A 16,545-nucleotide genomic window follows, 5' to 3' on the forward strand; every position below is an offset into this window, starting at 1 on the left:
ACTGGCGCCTAGCTACCAAGAGTGGTCGCGAAAAGCCTAGATATATCATCGTTGCCTTCCAAACCAACAGAAGTGGTGACCAAACCCATAATGCTGCCGTGTTCGATCACTGTCGATTGCGAAATATCAATGTCACCCTCAACGCTGAACGCTACCCAGCCGTCGACTTTAATGCCAGTTTTACCCAAAACAGGGTTGCAAGAATGTTCAAGGATGTTGCAGACTTCAGAAAGAAATTCTACAACATGGACACCCTCCTCAGTAACGGTGGCATCAACCCCTCTGACCTCATTGACGTATACCTGCTGTTTTTGTTACGATGTTAGTCATCAGTCCGAGCGGTTAAAAGAATCCACGGTGGACAACCAGATTCGAGCCGAATTTCAACGCAATGTTCCAGCCGACACCGAGGCGTTTGCACTTGTCATTTCAGACAGAATCCTACAGTTTGAATCCGATGGTCAAAAGATGAATGTCGTGTACTAAAAAGTAAATGGATTAAATTCACCTACAACTCCTCTTTGCCAGTCGCCCCGCCGAAGTCTATGCGATCGTAGTGAAGGCTGGTAAACAACTCAAGAAGCAGTATTACGGTATCGAAAAGTGGAAGCAAAAATATGTGACAATGGTCTACCATAAATAAATGGACAACACATTGTTGCAGCAAACTGCTAATAACACCAACCCCAAGCATGGGTTTTCCTTCATCGTCTCTAAAAACAATAGCCAAATCCTTACCCGGTTCAACCCCCCCCCTCTACAACTCAAGAAATCCAAGGCCTACGAGATGGCATTGGTAAACCTGGAAATCTATAACTCCATCCCCAACATTCACGCAGGTAACAATTCCTTCCGCTACTCCCCAGACGATGGTGCCAACTGGTTTCCCATCACACTGAGCACAGGTTCCAATGACATCGAAGACATCAACAATGAGATCCAGCGGCGGCTACGGCTAAACAAACACAAACGAAGATCATCATCGATGCCAACCGGGCGACCCTAAGAGCAACGCTGACCCTCACCAGACAATATCAAGTAGACTTCAACGTTGTTAATAACATCAACACCGTCTTTGGATTCGAGCGGAAGATTTACACGTTCGATATGATCACAAACGGCTATACGGAAGGGGAACACATTGTAAATATCATCAGCATTAACAGCATTCTGGTAAATAGTGATATCATATATGGCAGTTATGTAAATGGTACACAGCAGTTTATCATCTACAGCTTCTTTCCCGCAGACGGTCCTGTTATGAAGATCATTCAAACCCCTACAAATCTTGTATACTTATCAGTGACCCCGACCTTGCGAACCATCAATAGCATGCAAACGTATCTCACCGATCAAGACGGTAGGCCCATCGATTTCAGGGGTGAACATCTCACCATCCGCTTTCATCTTCGTGAGGTATAAACAAATGACTTATCACGAACATGGTTTAAACTTGACAAAAAGTCAAGCTGATAAACTACAACGTGCTGCCAAAAAAGGTTGTCCGGTCTCCATTCGTTTGTCCCACGCAAACCTGCAAGGTGAACACAAGATGTGGCTCACCAACCGCCAGGTTCAAAAGATTGCCAAGCTCGTACAGAAGGGTACTGGTGGCATGGTCCTAAGTTAAGTGTTAAGTTAAGTGCGACCCAATTGAAGGAAAACATGCAAAAGGTGGGTGGCTTCCTGACCATTTTGGCGGGCTGGCAATGAGGGCACTTCCCATGTTGGCAAAAACCATTCTATCCGCCTTGGGTGATTCAGCCTTGAGTGGTCTGGGTGGTGTAGCCGTCAACAAGGCCTTAGGGTCTGGATTGTACCTAAAACGTGGTGGATGCGTTTGCACAGTAAAACCTAGTGGCAACGGTCTCTACCTCAAACCAACCCTCAAACGCACGAATCACCTATGGTAATGGACTCTACTTAAAGCGTGGTCAGCAATTCCACGACGGAGCTGGTCTAATCTTAGGTGCTAACAGCCCCTTCAAAAATATTCCTCTCCTCGGTATGCTCCTATAAATAAATGAATCAAGTAAATGCCAGTCATATCACATGCATGGAAAAGGAGCTCACCACAGAAATCTGAAAATATGAGCATGCGTTAAAAATCTACAACCGATTGGAAATGTCATTTCAATTGCCCTGGATGGGTGCTGCGTAGGCAGTCTATTGCTAACCAATGGTTACATTGGGTCTGCTCTGATTGGTGTGGGTGCCGTGGCATCCATTACCCTAGGTTCCCTCGCCTGTGTATGTGCCACGGGGATAATGGTCCTGTCCTTAATCTCACGCCGAGTTGCCAAGAAAAAAAAAAAAGCATCAAAACACCGTGCGATTAGCTAAAACCTACAAGTTCCAGCTGGCAGGTGAAAACGGTGCTCATGCAGTCTGCCTGAAAAACTACTATAATGAAAAGGATCAGCTTCGTCAACCTTCTACCCCAATTAGTGAAGAATTGAATGCGCATGCGGCGTAGAGAGGGTTCTCCCAATCGCGCCTCGCTCCCCGCTCATTCCCAAACCCTCTAAAAATTGTTAAGTGACACAAAAAAAATTCCCCAATTCGCTTTGGATTGGAAAATTTTACGTTCTTACCCCTAGCCCTCGGTTATTTTTTTTAATTTATTTTTTACTTCCTCACCAGATCGTATGAGATATACTCTTGCTAGGACTTTTTGCTAAGCTTAAATCCAGTGCTTCGTACAAAGGCTCCTTGCAAAGAATATTTCTCCTTATTAAGCGTGGGGCAAGCCCATACTTTACTGGTCTCTCCTTGACGGTCCTTTAGGGTGAGGATTTTGCTTTTTCCAAACTTACCATCCACTTCAGCCACCTTCAAGATCTTATAGATTACCTCGGTGGGCAAGTCTTTCCATTTGATGGCTTCCTCCTGATTTTGGTCCTGCACCTTTTCCTGAAAGGTGTCTTCGCTAATAAAGTCATCTCTGTCGAGGATACCATTGTGTACAAAAGCCATGATTTATTATACGCTAAGAAGGTCGCTGTCGGATTGCATCTTAGCCTCGCGGTTGGGGGTCCTAATCAGGATTTCGCCTTAATATGGGGAAGTGCGGCAGAATCGGCCCTTTTACACTACTAAAATCGATTTTTGGGCGCCACAATACCCCTTAAACCGAATCTGTGCACTATATTCACTATATAGCTTGTGTTCCTCATTCTATAAGCTTTCTAATGGTATACAGGATATACTTGTAATTAAGGAATTCGAGGGTTCAAAACTCGATCGTAACATCCTTTGGAAGTATTTTGTCTTGATTTCGGCCGTTTTTTTATTTTCAGGCGCCCCGATACCCCTAAAACCGAATCTGTGCACTAAATTCACTATATAGCTTGTGTTCCTCATTATATAAGCTTTCTTATGGTATATAGGATATGCCTGTAAATAGGGGATTCGAGGGTTCAAAACTCGATCGTAACATCCTTTGGAAGTAATTTTTCTTGATTTCGGCCGTTTTTATTTTCGGGCGCCCCAATACCCCTTAAACCGAATCTATGCACTATATTCACTATATAGCTTGTGTTCCTCATTCTATAAGCTTTCTTATGGTATACAGGATATACCTGTAATTAGGGGGATTCGAGAGTTCAAAACTCGACCGTGACGTCCTTTGGAAGTAATTTTTCTTGATTTCGGCCGTTTTTTATTTTCGGGCGCCCGAACACCCCTTGAACCGAATCTGTGCACTATATTCACTATATAGCTTGTGTTCCTCATTCTATAAGCTTTCTGATGGTATACAGGATATACTTGTAATTAAGGGATTCGAGGGTTCAAAACTCGATCGTAACATCCTTTGGAAGTATTTTGTCTTGATTTCGGCCGTTTTTTATATTCGGGCGCCCCAATACCCCTAAAACCGAATCTGTGCACTATATTCACTATATAGCTTGTGTTCCTCATTCTATAAGCTTTCTTATGGTATACAGGATATACTTGTAATTAGGGGATTCGAGAGTTAGTGTAAACATATTTTATTAATTATATTCAGGTACATACATAGGCATTTACATAATAATACAAGTAAAATAATTAATAGGATCCAGAAACAAGCTCTTAGCTTATATTAATCCGTTTCCTAATACGAACATTTCATATTTTAATACTCAAAGGGTAAAATGTTATAAAAATAACAATGTTACACTAGATGGAAAGAAGAAAAAACATATAATAAGGTTTGTGACACACAAGAAAGAAGAAAAAAATATATACATCGGAATAATAAAATGTATGTTTCTGAACGGACACAATTATAGATATAAGTATTACTTGTTGAACAAGATGTGTGCTATCATATGACAAATATTTTGCTACTGAGTATAAATGTTTGAACTGCCAAGAATATTTCGATGTTTTGTTCGTAGCTGAAGTCCGTTGTACCGTGTAGCAAGATTTCTTCCGACAAAAAATGTATTATATTGATATTATAAAAATGCTGTTCACGCATAATGTGAAAACGGGGGCAGTGCAACAAGTAGTGCGCTGTAGTTTCTATAGCACCACATAAACAAAGTGGCGAATCCACTATATTTTTAACAAAAAGATGATGATTTAGAGAACTGCATTGCATACGAAGTCTTGAGTGATAAATTGTACCTAATCGCTTACCAATGTAATAATAATTTGGAGGTTTAATCGCCCGAGACTGGACACAATTCCTGAATGCCCCCACCGAAGTACTGGTCTTAGAATTCTCAGGGAGGAGATTCCATAAACGTACAGTTGCCGGTAAAAAATAATTAGAATACAGGGCTGTTCTTGTTCGAACAGGGGGGATTAGGGACGAGTTTCTCGTATTATGATAATGTATGGCTGCATGGGACTCTGGAACTAAGGTTGATAAATATTCCGGAGTAATGTTATTTTTCATCTTGTAAAAATAAATTAACCTGTGGGCCTCCCTTCGATCTTTAAGCTTTTCCCAACCCGTTTCGAGATATAATCTCTCTAGGGACACCAACCTAGTACCCCCAGTTACGATCCTGGTAGCCTCTGTTTGCACTTTTTCAATCTTATCAATCAAAAGATGTGTGTTGTTGTCCCAGATGACATCAGCATATTCTAATAATGGTCTTATATATGTTAGGTATATTGTCTCGAGTGTCCGTCTGTCAAGGATAAATTTAAATTTTCGAAGAACATTCAGTCGTTTGTATGCCTTTTCTGTTATTACATCAATATGTTTGTGCCAAGTGCCATCGTTTGAAATATGTAATCCAAGGTGTTTATGGGTTGATACCTCAGTTACAGTTACGTTGTCCATGTTAAGTTTTGGATGATCAGGTTTGTTAAGTTTCCGTGAAATTGTCATAGTCTCGGTTTTCTGAGGGTTAAAGGTTACTAGCCAGTCTGAAGACCATCTATGGATTTTTGCGAGATCACTATTCAAGTTGTTTGCTGATTCTTGGGGGTCATCTACTATCAAATATAAACTTGTATCATCAGCAAACAACTTAATAGAAGACTGTATATCCGATATGATATCGTTAATAAATATCAAAAATAAAAGAGGACCCAGGATCGACCCCTGGGGTACCCCAGCCATTATTTTTCCCCACTCGGATGATACACTATTTATTACAACCCTTTGCTTTCTATCAGATAGATAATTTTGTACCCATGCCAAAACAGAACCTTTAATGCCAATAGCTTCTAATTTCCGTAACAACCCCTTATGCCAAACTCTGTCAAATGCCTTACTTATATCACAAAAAATTACTCTAATTTCTTTCCCGTCATCTAATGCCTTTCCAAACTCATTTGTAATATTCAGCAATTGATTAATGGCTGAGTCCCCTTGGGTGAATCCTGATTGGTTGGGTGTGATTATCTGGTTAGCTATTAGATAGTTATGAATATGCTTAAATACACATCTTTCCATGACTTTTCCGATAACGCTTATTAATGATATCGGTCTATAGTTTCTATAGTCGCTTGGAGAGTCCTTCTTAAATACAGGGGTAACATTAGCACATTTCCAGTCGGAAGGAAATTTGCCGACTGATAAAGATAGGTTAAATAACCTGCACAAAGGATATTTCATAATTCCATATGCTTCTTTTAGAAGTCGTGGGCTTATACGATCTGGTCCCGATGCTTTTGATACATCCAAAATCTTCAAAATGTCTACTACCTCGTTCTCAGATATTATCATATCACCGAGTCCGTCTGTTCGTGTGTCAGGTATGTCTGGAAGGTGTGTATTAGAGTCATCAAGATTTGATTGACCACAAAAGTAATCATTAAATATTTTTGCCTTTTTTGTATCTTCACAGATCAGATCATCATCTATCTGTAAAGGGGGAATGCTGCGACTGTCGCTGGAGTCACATTTCATCAAAGATTTAATAAGACTCCAATATTGTTTGCCACCATGAGTTTCAGATATAATTTTGGTTGACAATTTTAAAAAATAATCAGTTTTAGAGTTTAAAACTAGTTTATTACACTTATTCCTAACTAATCGAAATTTTGTCCAGTCCGGAGCAGAATTTGTTTTTTTGGCTCTTTTATGGATACGATTTTATATAGCTTTTGTTTCTCATTTTATTCGCTTTCCTATGGTGTAAAGGATATACCTGTAATTAGGGGATTCAAGGGTCCAAAATTCGATCGTAGCGTCCTTGGGGAGGCTTTTTTTTCTTCAAATTGGCCGTTTTTGACATTCGGGCGCTCCTTATCCCTTAAACCTTCGTGCACTATATTCACTATATAACTTATGTTCCTCATTTTATTAGCTATCCTATGGTGTAAAGGATATACCTGTAATTAGGAGATTCAAGGGTCCAAATTTCGATCGTAGCGTCCTTGGGGAAGCTTTTTTTCTTCAAATCGGCCGTTTTTGACATTCGGGCGCTCCTCATCCCTTAAACCACATCTGTGCACTATATTCACTATATAGCTTTTGTTTCTCATTTTATTAGCTTTCCTATGGTGTAAAGGATATACCTGTAATTAGGGGATTCAAGAGTCCAAAATTCGATCGAAACGTCCTTGGGGAAGCTTTTTTTTCTTCAAATCGACCGTTTTTGACATTCGGGCGCTCCTTATCCCTAAAACCGCATCTGTGCACTATAATCACTATATAGCTTTTGTTTCTCATTTTATTAGCTTTCCTATGGTGTAAAGGAAATACCTTTAATTGGGGGATTCAAGGGTCCAAAATTCGATCGTAGCGTCCTTGAGGAGGCTTTTTTTTCTTCAAATCGGCCGTTTTTGACATTCGGGCGCTCCTTATCCCTGAAACCGCATCTGTGCACTATATTCACTATATAGCTTATGTTCCTCATTTTATTAGCTATCCTATGGTGTAAAGGATATATCTGTATTTAGGAGATTCAAGGGTCCAAATTTCGATCGTAGCGTCCTTGGGAAAGCTTTTTTTCTTCAAATCGGCCGTTTTTGACATTCGGGCGCTCCTTATCCCTTAAACCGCATCTGTGTACTATATTCACTATATAGCTTTTGTTTCTCATTTTATAAGCTTTCTTATGGTGTATAGGATATACCTGTAATTAGGGGATTCAAGGGTCCAAATTTCGATCGTAGCGTCCTTGGGGAAGCTTTTTTTCTTCAAATCGGCCGTTTTTGACATTGGGGCGTTCCTTATCCCTTAAACCGCATCTGTGCACTATATTCACTATATAGCTTTTGTTTCTCATTTTATTAGCTTTCCTATGGTGTAAAGGATATACCTGTAATTAGGGGATTCAAGGGTCCAAAATTCGATCGAAACGTCCTTGGGGAAGCTTTTTTTCTTCAAAGGGCCGTTTTTGACATTCGGGTGCTCCTTATCCCTTAAACCGCATCTGTGCACTATAATCAATATATAGCTTTTGTTTCTCATTTTATTAGTTTTCCTATGTTGTAAAGGAAATACCTGTAATTAGGGGATTCAAGGGTCCAAAATTCGATCGTAGCGTCCTTGGGGAAGCTTTTTTTCTTCAAATCGGCCGTTTTTGACATTCGGGCGCTCCTTATCCCTTAAACCGCATCTGTGCACTATATTCACTATACAGCTTTTGTTTCTAATTTTATAAGCTTTCTTATGGTGTAAAGGATATACCTTTAATTAGGGGATTCAAGGGTCCAAAATTCGATCGAAACGTCCTTGGGGAAGCTTTTTTTCTTCAAAGGGCCGTTTTTGACATTCGGGTGCTCCTTATCCCTTAAACCGCATCTGTGCACTATAATCAATATATAGCTTTTGTTTCTCATTTTATTAGCTTTCCTATGTTGTAAAGGAAATACCTGTAATTAGGGGATTCAAGGGTCCAAAATTCGATCGTAGCGTCCTTAAGGAGGCTTTTTTTTCTTCAAATCGGCCGTTTTTGACATTCGGGCGCTCCTTATCCCTTAAACCGCATCTGTGCACTATATTGACTATATAGCTTATGTTGCTCATTTTATTAGCTATCATATATATGGTGTAAAGGATATACCTGTAATTAGGAGATTCAAGGGTCCAAATTTCGATCGTAGCGTCCTTGGGGAAGCTTTTTTTCTTCAAATCGGCCGTTTTTGACATTCGGGCGCTCCTTATCCCTTAAACCGCATCTGTGCACTATATTCACTATATATAGGTTTTGTTTCTCAATTTATTAGCTTTCTTATAGTGTATATGATATACCTGTAATTAGGGGATGCAAGGGTCCAAATTTCGATCGTAGCGTCCTTGGGGAAGCTTTTTTTCTTCAAATCGGCCGTTTTTGACATTCGGGCGTTCCTTATCCCTTAAACCGCATCTGTGCACTATATTCACTTTAAGCTTTTGTTTCTCATTTTATTAGCTTTCTTAAAGTGTATATGATATACCTGTAATTAGGGGATTCAAGGGTCCAAATTTCGATCGTAGCGTCCTTGGGGAATTTTTTTTTCTTCAAATCGGCCGTTTTTGACATTCGGGCGTTCCTTATCCCTTAAACCGCATCTGTGCACTATATTCACTTTAAGCTTTTGTTTCTCATTTTATTAGCTTTCTTATAGTGTATATGATAACCTGTAATTAGGGGATTCAAGGGTCCAAATTTCGATCGTAGCGTCCTTGGGGAAGCTTTTTTTTCTTCAAATCGGCCGTTTTTGACCATCGGGCACTCCTTATCCCTTAAACCGCATCTGTGCAGTATATTCACTATGTTGCTTTTATTTCTCATTTTATAAGCTTTCTTATGGTGTAAAGGATATACCTTTAATTAGGGGATTCAAGGGTCCAAAATTCGATCGAAACGTCCTTGTGGAAGCTTTTTTTCTTCAAAGAGGCCGTTTTTGACATTCGGGCGCTCCTTATCCCTTAATACGCATCTGTGCACTATATTCACTATATAGCTTTAGTTTCTCATTTTATTAGCTTTCTTATAGTGTATATGATATACCTGTAATTAGGGGATTCAATAGTCCAAATTTCGATCGTAGCGTCCTTGGGGAAGCTTTTTTTCTTAAAATCGGCCGTTTTTGACATTCGGGCGTTCCTAATCCCTTAAACCGCATCTGTGCACTATATTCACTATATAGCTTTTGTTTCTCATTTTATTAGCTTTCCTATGGTGTAAAGGATAAACAGTCTCCGGGACAAGTTTGCAATTCCGCTGAGTGCAAAAGTTGTCACCTTAATTTTTGGAGTTAAGTCAAAACAAAGTTGATAACTTGGTTGGTATTGGTTCCCTGATATTTGTCCTAAAATTTTTCGGCTCTAGCACCACTGTTGAAAAAGTTATGCCCCTTTTTTCAACAATTTCCTCAGAGGAAAAGTACTTTTCCTCAAGGGAAATCAAATTTCCCTGAAGGAAAAAGATTTTTCCTCAAGGGAAATTGTTTTTTCCTCAAGGGAAGAAGATTTCCCTTAGGGAATTTGCTGCATAATTATTTCCTTTGAGGAAATTCTATTTCCTTGAAGGAAATTCTTTTTCCTTAGAGGAAATTCTTTTTCCTTAGAGGAAATTCTTTTTCCTTAGAGGAAATTCTTTTTCCTTAGAAGAAATTATTTTTCCTTAGAGGAAATTCTTTTTCCCTAGAGGAAATTCTTTTACCTTTGAGGAAATTTGCAGCTTCAAATTTTCCTTTGAGGAAATACTTTTTCCTGTGAGGAAATTTTTGACAAACAGTTTTCCTTGGAGGAAAATTCAAGACAACAAATTTCCTCTAAGGAAATCATTGTTCTTCAAATTTCCTCTTAGGAAATTTCTGAACATCAAATTTCCCTTAAGGAAATTTTTACATGTTAAACATTTCTTCACTATACCATGTATACAAACAGTATGAATTACAAGACTGTATAATTGATGCAAATGATATTTAAAACTGTAATAAATGTTTGACTCAACATTTTAATGACATTGAAAATAATACAGTCTGACTGTTTAGATCTAGGTATTGTTTATACTTTTTATATAAATTTAACTTTGATTTAAAAAAAAAATTGGAGCAAATGCTTCTGTTTTCTTTGTAATTGTTTCAATGCAATACATTGATAAGCAACCAATTTGAATGTCATACCATTTGTGGTGTTCTAAAGAATTTGTTTATATATTTGCAAATTAAATAAAAATATAAACACTTTTCGTGTTATTTTAAATCAGAATTTCTTCTGTTTCAGCTTGTGTACAGTTATTCAATCCACTACGTAAGAATTCAGTGTATACATTATTCCATTCACTAAACAATTCCCTTCAATTCTAAGAGAAATCATTTTTGCAAATTGTTCTTCAATGATCTTCTTCTGTATATTTGATATGAGGGAGCGATGTAAATGAGTGGATAAAATTGGTGTTCCTTTTTTCAACAACAAAATAGTATTTGTTCTGCATTCTCCTTTCTTTTGATTAAGATATGTTGTTGCTTTTATGCAATAGTGTTCTTGTGTATCTATGATAGAACTCCAATGACCTTTTTTTTATGGTCATTATCATGTGATAATGTTGATATTTCCTATTTCTTTTTTGCAGAAAAGCACACATTCCATTTCAAATTAATCCAATTATGCACTATGTAAATAAATTTCAACTTTAAGTTTCCTCTTCAGTAATGACCTTTTGATCATGAAAACCAAGATGTCTGATCACCTATAAATACACAAAATAAACAAATGAAATGTTATAAATGGAGAGAGGAACATCAATAAATGTTTTTCATGTTAATTTACTTATTAAAATACATTAAGTAAACTTGAACTCGAGAAAAATAAATAACTGCGATGTAGACTAGAAAGTATAAAATGCCAAATAAAGTATTCACGAAAAATTAGCTGATTTACAGTAGTCAAGTCCGTGTTTGCAGGAAATTTACATCATTGGTTGTTTGGTGGATAGTTGTATTATTGGCAATCATACCACATCTTATTCTTAAATAACCTTGCTATATTCCTATTGTGCCTGTGCAAAGTTCAGAGCCTGTAGCTTTTGTCAGTTTAGTCTGACACTAAAATTAAGTGGTTGTTGTTGTTTCATACTGGTCATATTCATTTTTTGTAATTTATTTTGTTATAAACTAGGCAATTAGCATGATTAGTTTTACAGTTTGGATTGTTTCAATGTTTCATCTTTAGGTCTTTTATAGCTGCCTACTTTGACTATAGTATAGGGTATGGATTTTCTCATTATTGAAGGTCGTAACAGGCCTACAATTGCTTTCTCAAAGCCATGACAGTTTTCATATTTAATATACCACATCTTTGAATTTTTATAGTAATCATTATACAAGTAATCATCTTTCAAGTTGAATAACTTTTTAAAATTAAAAGGTGCCTTACCATTTAGGTTTAGTTGGCTTCTGCAAATTTTACATTGCCTATCATTTCTGCTGAATATTATTTCTCTGTATCTTCTATAGTTCTTGTCCTATACATAAAAGAGTAAAAATTGAATGACATCTTGCATCAATATTTTTTTCTGTGTAATGTACATTTATATACATGTATATTAATGTGTGTTTAATAAAAATCTAAACCATGAGTGCTTGATAAGCTTCTTGCCCTTATAGCTGGTCTGTAAGCTTTAAATGAATTTTTTTTATCGACTAAAAAACTATGAGCACTGCGCAAATAAGACCCCCGCCCTCCAAAAAAAAAAAAACATGCACAAACAGTGGTATTCATTGAATTAAACATGTATATAATTTGGCTCAATTTATAGATCTCTCAAGTGACTATAAGTTTAAGGCTGTGATTTTTTTAACAAATACATTTCTAAAACCTTTCAAAGATTTTGAAAATGGACAAATTTCAAATAACTTTGCAACAACTAAAGTTCCTTAACTCTGCATCTTATAAAAAAATATGCATGATAAATAGGGAATGATACTCCAGCTTGCATATTATTCAAAGTTTTAAAGGAACATAACTGAAGAACGGTAAAAGTTTTACCACCAAAATTTGAAATTGATCTGATTAAAATTGTGATAAATAGTATTGTTTTTTAAAGTTTAATAAAATTTGGTTGAGGGAAACTTAAGTTAGAAGGCCGAAACAATTTTTTCCTTTTTTAAAGATCATAACTATCGAATTTAGTAAAAGAGACACTACCAAAATTCAAACTTAATCTGTATTTTGTGGTGATAAGCATTGTGTATTGATTTCATAACATTTGGTTGAGACAAACTAAAGTTTAGAAAACAGGAAACCAAAAATTCAGCATATTTTCCCCATTTTTAAAGGGGCAATTGAATTTGGTTGAGGCAAACTAAAGTAATGTAAGAGAACAAAAAACAACTTTGGGACAGACGGACAAGCGATCAAGTGTTAAACATTATGCCCCCTCCACTTTGGGTCATAATAATAAAAAGGGTGTTTATGTCAAGATATAAAAACAATTCACCAAAGTTTCATAAAAATTTGTGAAAGCATTCTTGAGACTATCCTAATCCCAAGTCATGATAGTACAATGACATAAATCAGATTTTTTTTTTAAATTATAAGGAAAATTATCATGTTTATGTTATACAAAAATAATTCATGAAAATTTCTCAAAGCATTTTTAATAGTATACGTACTGGAAAATCCCCCCTTTTATGAATAAAATCCCTAACTTTAAATTAAAAATTTTAAATCCCTAAAAATTAAAAAGGACCTTAATTATCATGATTATATGTGACTTGTTATTTAACATAACAAAAAAACAAAGGCAATCAAAGAGAAACTGACAATGCCAAGGCAAAACATAAATGCAGAAAAGAAAAACAAAACAAAACAAAACACTAAGCAACACCAACATCACCAACATCACCAAAAAACTAGTGTTAAATTTATGTGCTCAGTCAGTCAGTGAGAGTTCGCAGATCCTGACCTACTATATCTATGCTTAAAAACCTAAAATTCATAAAGTTCTAAACATATTTTGTAAATTTATACTCAATTAACAAGTGAAACTGTGAGCTACTGCTCACTGATGATACCCCCGCCGCAAGTGGATAATATAAATAGTGTAAAAATAGTGTTCGGTAAACAGGAAGTTGTCGAGTGATGAATCTGAAAACGCATCACACGGTATAGCTGACTTATATAAATCCTGAAACCAAATTTCAGAAATCCTTGTATTGTAGTTCCTGAGAAAAATGTGACGAACATTTTCAACTTGGCTATCATGACTTGTGTAAAATCATTCAAGTGTTCGGTTAACAGGAAGTTGACAAGTGATCAATCTGAAAACGCATCACACGGTATAAATGACTTAGATAAACCCTGAAACCAAATTTCAGAAATCCTTGTATAGTAGTTCCTGAGAAAAATGCGACGAAAAATATTCATGGGACGGACGGACGGACTGACAGACAGAGGTAAAACAGTATCCCCCCTTTTTTGAAAGCAGGGGTATAAAAAGTTGTCATAAATAGCATAGACACCTGTGAGTTTTGAGAACCACATGTGTTAATTGTGCGAGTATAATCATTGATAATCATGCACAAGATTGACTTTTAAAAGCCTATATATATATATATATATTGAAATTTTCTGAAAATATTGCATGCATTTATTAATATGACCGATTTCAAGAAATGCACAAAGCTACAAGATGATTTATATAATTGTAATTTCAGGAATTTACAGTAAAGGCTTTTATCCCCACTGCATTTTGCACTTTTTCTTATTCAGCAGCCAGAAGTTATGGCCTTTGTGACCTTTGTATGATTTTTATTTTAGTTTCTTTTTTTGTATTGAAGAGTTTATAGATATAGGAAGATGTGGTGTGAGTGCCAATGAGACAACACTCCATCCAAATAACAATTTAAAGGGTAAAATTTAGTATGACGTCCATTATCACTCAACTAGTATACATTTTTGTTTAATGGTAAGCTAAAGCATGCCTCACAGGCACGGCTCCAGGGGGGCTGAGGGTTGGACATGTTGGAACCCCCCCTTTTCTTTACTGGACGATCAATGCATTTGAATAGGGACATGTAGTTTGACCCCCCCCCCCCCAAAATTTGTCCTGGGTTAGGAACCCCTTTATGTGACTCAGGATCCACCCTAGTCCAAATAATTATGACGTCTGGCAAGGCTATTTTAATTTTTTTCTGGGACGCCTTCCTACGACGTCGTAGGAAGGCGTCCCAGAAAAAAATAGTAAAATAGCCTTGCAAGACGTCATAATTATTTGGACTAGATCCACCCCAGTCTCAGGTTTTGGGATTTTCTCGTTGCAATGAAGACCCATTGGTGACCTATGGCTGTTATCTGCTCTTTTGTCATGTTGTTATCTCTTTGATACATTCCCCGTTTCAATTTTCTTTTCAGTTCTATTATATTAAAACATGAGAAACGAGTTTGGCGAGTTTACAAAAATATAATTGTCTGTGCCTGAGACTACTATATATGTGTTATAGTAGTCTCAGTCTGTGCTAACAGGGGAGTATGTGTGCATACCAATATTTAAATTTTCTATGCCTTCTTTTTGAATATTTTGTGCATTTCTTGGTAAAATACTGTCAGACCTCGAGTGCTGTTGTTTTACAAAAACGGTCAAGTAATGTAGGGGAAAGAAACGAACTAAAAAGACCAAAATAAGCCACAATTAATGGGGGTCTCATTGGGGGTTCTGTTCACGGATCCCGCTTAGTTACTATTTATTTTTTAGATTCCCGCATGATGCCATTACGCTAACACTATATATATATATATATATAAGTGAACAATTCTGATATTTTTGTAATTTCCCAGGTCCCGCTGAACTTCATTTCGCGTTTTCACGGCACAATAATTTGAGGGAGGATATATAGGACCTTATCGGGACTCCGGGATCGGGTGTCTTTAAGCTCTTGATCTCGGGATTGACCCTTTCGGGATCCGATAATTCTTTTTTCGAATTTCGGGACCTCGGGATTTCGTGTTTTTAAGCCCGGGATTTCGGGATTGGGTGTTTTAAGCTCGGGATTTCGGAATCAGTACCCCTCCTACCCTTCCTCATAATTTGACTTTTAATTTGTCACGTTTACAAAAAAATACGCCTCGACAATCCCGAGTCCCGCTCAGACCCCCTTTTACATACATAATGAATAGTTTACTATGTAGTCAGTAGTCGGGTCAAATACACATGTATACTTTTAGACGACCTTAGATTCATTTCACAGCGAAAATACTCATTTATATTGAACATTTTAGATCACTTCACATTTAGATTTTATAACTTTTAGAATTAAGACCATACAGTATAGATTTAAGATCATGTAATCGAAAGATGATAAATTGTCAATGAGCAACTGTAACCAGGTACTGCATTTTTTTTTTGCATGCGTCAAGAAACAGTTAAAAGTTAAACTTCTCATCTGGACTTTTTAATTAGTCTGTATACCGGACCTCTTCTCTATTTTGGGATTGAAAAAAAAATTAAAGTTAAAAATGCGGTTTTGAGCCTATTTCTTCTTTTTAATTTGGTAACACGTTAAGCCATTAGTGACACTATGGTATATTACCAATGAGTTTATTGAATAAATGCACATTTATACCCCAATGGGGTTGAAGGCATATATAAATGAACACAATACATCATACAAAAAAGATTTCTTAGTGCATTAAGAAGAAAGTTTTTGCATTAAGGACACTAAAACGATGTTTTAAGATCACAGCGAGCATGAATATAAGAGGATATGATTAAAAACCTCATATCTAAAAAGTTAGGTATCAATAGATTTTGTAATTTTGAAGTTAAATAACTTTTTAATAAACGCGTGCCACTCGCCACGTGACCAACGGTTTATTGCAGATTCCCGAATCATCATGTTCCATCAACCTAATCCAATAAACAATTGTCTTTTGATCGTTAATTATTGATTAATCAATGGTTGTTAACCTAACGGTTTAGCGTGGTATAATTCAAGTTAATGAAAGAAAAATAAAAAATAAATTTTGTGTTTTAAAACTTTGCCTTTGTTATATATATTTAGTTTTTAAAGAAATTGCTATGCAAGCTTTTTTTTTAATTAACGAACTCTATTTTTTGAGATACAAATTGAGAAACAAAGGCTTTTGATATTTCATTTCCTTACTAACAACACAAGAGTTCACATACTATCTTTATTCCTTGAATGACATTTGAGAGTATG

The 16,545-nt window shown here is 36.5% G+C and overlaps 1 long non-coding RNA gene across 1 annotated transcript; it reads right to left on the reverse strand.

Annotated features, from left to right (window-relative positions):
• Positions 1–10,495: 10,495 nt before the first annotated feature.
• LOC134727288 (uncharacterized) lies at positions 10,496–14,967 on the reverse strand. Its single transcript, XR_010108748.1, has 3 exons — positions 14,870–14,967; positions 11,762–11,849; positions 10,496–11,075 (listed from the first exon to the last, which is right to left on the reverse strand). It is a non-coding gene; the product is annotated as an uncharacterized LOC134727288 (long non-coding RNA).
• Positions 14,968–16,545: the final 1,578 nt, after the last annotated feature.

The sequence above is a fragment of the Mytilus trossulus genome, chromosome 7 (assembly GCF_036588685.1).
Source record: "Mytilus trossulus isolate FHL-02 chromosome 7, PNRI_Mtr1.1.1.hap1, whole genome shotgun sequence".
NCBI classification, from domain to species: Eukaryota; Metazoa; Mollusca; class Bivalvia; order Mytilida; family Mytilidae; genus Mytilus; species Mytilus trossulus.